This window comes from Sus scrofa, chromosome 14, assembly GCF_000003025.6.
Source record: "Sus scrofa isolate TJ Tabasco breed Duroc chromosome 14, Sscrofa11.1, whole genome shotgun sequence".
Taxonomy (NCBI): Eukaryota; Metazoa; Chordata; class Mammalia; order Artiodactyla; family Suidae; genus Sus; species Sus scrofa.
This window is the reverse complement of record NC_010456.5, coordinates 47,362,265-47,368,934: the sequence shown is the minus strand read 5'-3', so window position 1 is coordinate 47,368,934 and position 6,670 is coordinate 47,362,265.

Genomic DNA, 6,670 nt, shown 5'->3' with positions numbered 1-6,670 from the left:
TCCTTCCCCATAAAATGAAGCCATTTTCTACTTTCCAAGCTCACCAGCCTTCCTCCCTCTGCCTGGGTTCTCCCCTCCTCCATTCTAATCCTACCTCCAGGGTAGCAGCTGGTCACATGCCTTGGCCCTTCTTTCCTCCTACTGTGTGCCAGCCCCTAGGCGCTGTTCTAGGGATCCCAAAATCAATCAGATGCCATCCTGCCCTCTCAAAGGGAAGACGCAGACACCATCAACTAGAATACAAGGGGAGATAAATGCCCCCAAAGAGAGCTGGCAAGTGCCTGGGAGGCTAAAGTAGGAGAATTTGCTTTGAGTTGGAAGGCAGCTTGGAAGGAGTGGCACTGGAGCCGGGCCCTAAAAATCTGGGGTGGGAAGGAAATGGAAAGGAGATTCATTCATTCCATGTCGGCACCATGGCTTGGTGGGAAGCATGGCTACAACCATGGGAGAGAAAGAATAAGCTGGGAGGACGTCAGAACCTTGACATGGCCCTGCTTAGGAGCATCTGTCCTGAGAGACCACGAGGTCCTTGGGTACAGGGCCTTGTTTTACTCACCCCTGAATCCCCACAAGCCTCCTCCCCCAGCACAGTATCCTTCACTCAGGGGTTGCTCAATAAATGAATGCTGAATGATTGAATGAATGAATGAAACACTCCCACGGGCACAGAGCTGGGTCCTGGGGGAGCCCTGGAAAGAAGACTTAAACATAGATCATTCAGGGATCAAGCAGCTCACCTCACTTAACAGCCATGGAGACTGAGGACCAAAGAGGCCATGGCCTGCCTAGATATGTTAGTGTTGTGACAAACTGAGAGTTCACCCCCACCCCTCTGAAGCATTTTCAGGCAGTCCTCGCAGTCCCGCCCTTGTTAAAGGCTCTTCGGCTTCCGCTCAGAGCAGGGCATGGCCGCCTTCATTGCTGCATGCCTGGTTGAGATCTTTAAGACCCTTCCAGGAGCGAGATGTTCATTTCATTGAAGGGCTTACTCCATAGAAAACAGAAAAACAATAGCTTATGTTGGCCAGCAATTTATTTACTTATTTTTTGCTTTTTTTAGGGCTGCGCCTAAGGTATATGGAGTTTCCCAGGCTAGGGGTCAAATTGGAGCTACAGCTGCTGGCCTACACTGAAGCCACAGCAACGTGAGATCCGCGCCACATCTGCGACCTACACCACAGGCCACAGAGTGAATCCGCATCCTCATGGATACCAGTTGGGTTCATTAACTGCTGAGCCACGACGGGAGCTCTGGCTCTGCACTTTATAGTTTATAAGGCACTTTCAGCTCTAGCTTGTCATTGAAGCCCATGGTGACCCTCTAAGGCACTCAAGTCCAGTAACTTATTGAGGGAGACAGCCAGCATCAAGAGAATGTGTGCAGAGTTGTGACTTGACTCCAAGGCTCTGGATTTGGGGCCAAGTGCTCCTAGGTCCCCAGGGGCTAGGGTGTGGACTAGCCTGGGATCTGCCTGCAGAGGCTCCCCGGAAGAGCAAAAGGAAAGCATTCACCCAACAGGAAACAGTCTCCAGTCTCAACAAAGCCCCCACTCCCAAGAAATCTGGATTTAACCACCAGAAAGGCTTCGATTAAGTACCTTTCTTCCCACCTGCCCTTCTCAGGTCCTGGGGCTGCCACTTCTCCTTTGTCCACTGAAACTTACCTACCTCCAGCCCACTGTGCAACACCTAATCTGATAATATAAATCCTAGGATAAAAATCTGGACTATATATGTATTTATTTATTCTATATTGGTTATCCATAATAAAACTCCTCCAGGCTGGTTACTAAGAGAGAATCCCTCCTCCTCACTCCCACCTTTTCTCTATTCCCCCAAGCCCTGTCTGGCAATTCTCCCTCCCTGCTAGGTATGTTGCTTCCCCTGCTCAAGAATCTACAATTGCTCCCTAGTTCCTTCAGAAGGCAGCCCAATCTCACTGACTTGTACTCAAAGCCCACCCCTTGACTGCCCTTCCCCCCCGACACATACTTTCATTTCAGCCAGAGAATTCCATGTGGTCCCTCAGACGCACCTCTGCCCTCCTACATCTTCAGAGTTGCTTCCCTCTCCTGTTTCCTCCTGCCAGATCCTCCCTTGTCTTCAAAGCCTGATCAATTGCTGTTTCCAGGAACCTCTCCCTGATCCACCCAACCCAGCATGACCTCTGCCAGCCAGTAGCCCCTCTAGCCTGGCCTTGACACTGACTGCTTTGTAGTATAGAGGTGACACTGACTGCTTTGTATTACAGCCACAGCCTGGTGCAACAGGAAGAGCCCAGCCTCAAGGGCCAGGGCTCAGCCTTAAGGCAGGCCTGAGGGGAGGTCCAGGCCCTGCCACTGCCAGCTCTGTGACCCATGGTGTGCTGTTCTGAGTATACCCTGTTGGGCATGGGCAGAAAGAAGGTTGCTGGTGCCCAGAGATTTAGGAGTCATGTGGGGTAATTGTTGTAGTCCTGGGACATAGAGCCTAAGACTTGAGATTCCTTTGGGAGGCGGCTCTGAACACAGGCAGGAGCACTGGACTAGGAGTCCAGAACCTGGGCTTTAGACCAAATTCTTGAGTGAATGTATTGTGGAGACTGTTTGGCAATAAGCACCATGGAGGTGGGGGTGGGGGGGCTCCTTGGGGCCATCCGCCCTTGACCTTCAGGTCTTGGATGACTTTTGTCTAAAACAAGGGCATTGACCTGGGTGCCCTGCCCTCAGATACTGCAGTGCTGATGGGTAAGGGGTGGTAAGGACGTTGGCACGGTGATCTGAGAGTTGGAGAGAACAGTCCTTTAAACCCTTCAACAAATATTTGTGGAACACTCTACTTCCAGGGGGCCAGGACAGCTGGAACTCTCTGGAAAGCCCTCGGGCTTACAGGCCACCGTGCAGAAAGGCACCGACTCTGAGCCTCCTCCCAGGCCTGCCATGTGATGCCTCAAGTCTTCTTCTGACAAAGTGGGGAAGAAATGAAGAAATCTAGATTTCCTGACATGGCTCAGCAAAAACAAATCTGACTGGTATCCATGAGGACACAGGTTTGATCCCTGACCTCTGTCAGTGGGTTAAGGATCTGGTGCTGCCATGAACTTGTGGTATAGGTCACAGATGTTGCTGTGGCTATGGTGTAGGCTGGTGGCTACGGCTCCAATTCACCCTCTAGCCTGGAAACCTCCATATGCCATGGGTGCAGTCCTGAAACAACGACAGCAACAACAACAACAGCAACAACAACAACAAAGAAAGAAAGAAAAGAAAAAAGAAAAAAAAAGAAAAGAAATCTGCACCACTTGGGGCCACATGACCCAGACAGAAGAGGTGACAGCAGCAAAATGAGGCAGCAGTGGGGATGGCCTTACTCCTGCACTGTGGCCCCATCCAGGGGCTTGAAGCCAGAGCTCCTTTCATGCCTTGCTCCACAAGTGCTTATGCAGCGGGATGGGGCCAGGTCAGACACACCTCAAGAATGAGGCCAGCCAGGTCCTACCCTCAAGGAGCTCTTGGTCCACAAGGAGACCAACTGCCAAGGCAACAGGCCACTCCAGGACAGCACAGCCAGTGCCACTGGAGGGGGTGCAGACGGAAGGTCCTTGTCCTGTCAAGGGGTGGGGGTACCATATGTTCCCCAGAGACCTGATGGCTGAGCAGGAATCAGCCAGGCTGGAGGGAGCAGAAGGCCTGGTGATGACTCATTCATTCATTTATTCAGCATATATTTAACTGAGCGCTGTGCTAATCAGACTTCCAGTACTAGGGTGGAGGACATGCCCAGACTGAGATCAGGCTGTGGAGAAGCAAAAGGGAGAGCGGGGGCCAGACAAAGAGTCAAGGTTTGAAGGTACATGGATGTGGGAAGACCGGGTGTCAGGAGGAACTTCGAGCGGCGGGAAGGGGCTATTCTAAGATTCTCGTTCTGGGGGGTGGTCTTTTCCTGCTGGGACCCGGGCATCCTAGATGTTGAACAAGCATAGGATATCCTTGGAGTTCCCTGCTGGCTCAGCAGTTTAAGGATCTGGCATTGTCACTGCTGTGGCAAGGGTTGCCTCTGTGGAGAGGGTTTGATCCTTGGCCAGAAAACTTCTGTATGCCGTGGGCACAACAGAAAAAAGAGTAGAAATATCTGCTAGAGTAAATTCAGACTGTGGATGAGAGTGCCTTTGTAGTTTGAAGGCACGCATGGATCCCCCTTGGGGAGAAGGGGTACATGTTGCGGGGGGATGAGGAGTCCTCTTTGTAGGCCCCTCGCATTTCAGCGGCAGCCCTTCCCAGCTGCTCAGCATACAGATGTTAATCCATCTATTCCCTTACTGCTTGTTCTCCCTCCTGCCTTCCCCACTGACACCCACCCCTGCAAATGAGGCCAGGGGTCTTCAGGGACTTCTGTCTAGGAGGTGGCTGAGTTCCTGATGATTCCTGCTGCAGCTTCTTGCCCCCCTGCCCTTGCCTCTCCCCCTGCACTGATGCTGTGAGAGCAGAAGAAGCAGACCTGGACCAGGAGCCAGGAGGCCTGTAGCCAAACCCCAGCTCCTCCCGTGGCAATGTCACCTGCCTTCTCTGGGTACCTGTCCCCTGGGGAGAAAAATAATCCTTGCCTCTCTCCCTGGGCTGCTGTGGGAATTCCAAGCAAAATAATGGCTGGAAAAGTGATGTGTGCACAAATGGGAAGGATTATTAATACTATTATGTGTTGTTTCTGAAGGCACAACAGAATGTGAGCAATCAAGCCCATCCGGCTCCTCCCCAAGAGCCCACTTCCTCCTCACTTCCGCAGTCCACCCAGGCTTTGCGAAGGCTCAAATCCTCTCCCCGCCCCACTTCCTACACCCGAACCCCCCTAATTAAGTCCTTTACCTTCCTGAGTATCACTGTCTAATCCCTAAGCCCTTTCTCACCAGTCTCCAGTTGTCTCTGGGAGTCAAATCCCTTTAGAACGAGGTGGCCCAGTTAGCTGTGAACCAAGAGGCTGGGGGCAGGGAGCAGGCATTTCAGGAGTCCCTGAGGTGACAGGGGGAGGGGAGGGCAGGGCAGTAGGGAAACTGAAGACCCTGCCTCGGCTCTGGCACTAGCTGGCATGAGCCTGGAGGCTTCCTCTTGAGGGTGTGGATTGTCATTTCTACCCACACTTCCTGCATCCAAGACAGAATCCACCAGGTTCAACAGCCAGACTTGCTCTCTGCCTTTCAGAAGCTGAAGGGCACAAGGTGAACCCACCGACTCCGCAGCTAGATTCGCTGAGTTCAGCTTCAGATGCCAGCACCTAGGAAGGTTACTTGACCTCTGGGCCCCAGTTTTTCCCTTCCATCTGATGGCAATAGCACACAACCTCATGAGCTAGTGATGAGATTAACTGAGCTGCTTTATGCAGTTCACCTGATGGCTTCCTGGAACAGTGTACACATTGGCTGTTTTACTTGAACTTCCTCTTTTTTCCTCCAGATATTTTTGCCATTCAGGGCTTAACCCTCACCACGCCCTTCTTGGAGAGGCCCTCTTTCCCTGGCACAGAAGCTGAAGCAGCCCCCAGCCCCAGTCACTCTCTAATGTTAATGTATCTTCTCCTCATGGCACTCATCACACTCTGAAATCCATGGTTACGGCTGACCATCTATTCTCAAGGGCAGGAGCCATTGCTGGTCATGGTCACGGCTACATGCCCAGTGCCTAGAACTCTGCTGGCAGTGGACATCCATTTGTGGGCCTGACCCAACACTCGCTCTGCCCCCTGAGGGCTGGACTCTGATCACCCCAATTACCCCTTCACTCTGCTCCCCCCTTCCCCAGACCACAATCACACAGCTGCTCTGCACCTGCCCTGTGAGACCCTAGGTGAGTCATCGCCCCTCGCTGCGTTTCTGGAGGGAGGTAACAGTGAAACCAGGCAACCAAGAGACAGTCTAAGAGTTTTCTAAGATGATTTGTTTTGTGTTCTGGGGCTCATGCCCAGAAGGTGAAGAGATCTCAGGCACCTCTGAGTTCTGAAAATGCATCCCACCACAGCCTAGCTCTCTTGCTGCAACTGGGCTTGAAGCCCTGGTGGGTGGTGTCTGGCATGGCCTTCCTCCAGGCCCCTTTGTGAAAACAGCAGAGACCAACACTGGGTCCCAGTGTGGCCCTTTCTGGGGACTAGCCTGCCACCTAGTGGCAGTTTCATCACATTGCCCCTCTTCCATAGCAAGGGCCAAGGTTTGTGCTCACTGGAGCACATCCTTACTCTGAATATGGACCTGCCTTACCTGACAGTGTGGCCGCATAGAATGCTTGTCCATTTCACGCACAGCCTGGAACCACAGTGGAGAATTCATTTCACAGCAGAGGGAGAGCAGCCCATGGACTTCACCAGCCTCACCACACACCCCATTCCTGGTACCAAGTCTGAGACTTTCCCTGCCCCTACCCCATTAGCTCTTGGGGTAAGGCACCCCATGCCTCACACTTGCACTAACAGCTTCATTTCTTCCTCTGTCATCATGCAACTTTAGGAGGAAAGATGGGGGGTGTGGGGTCCTCTTCCACGCAGTTCACAGCCTAGACCAGGGCCAAGAAACCTTGTATTCAAAGCCCCTTGGGGTAACAGTGTGCCTGAGGAAAGCCCCACCCCCACCCCAGTCATTTAGTCCAGCTCCCAGTTGGGGACACAGGCCAAGAGAAGGAAGCGGTTTGCCTGGATGCACATGGTGAAA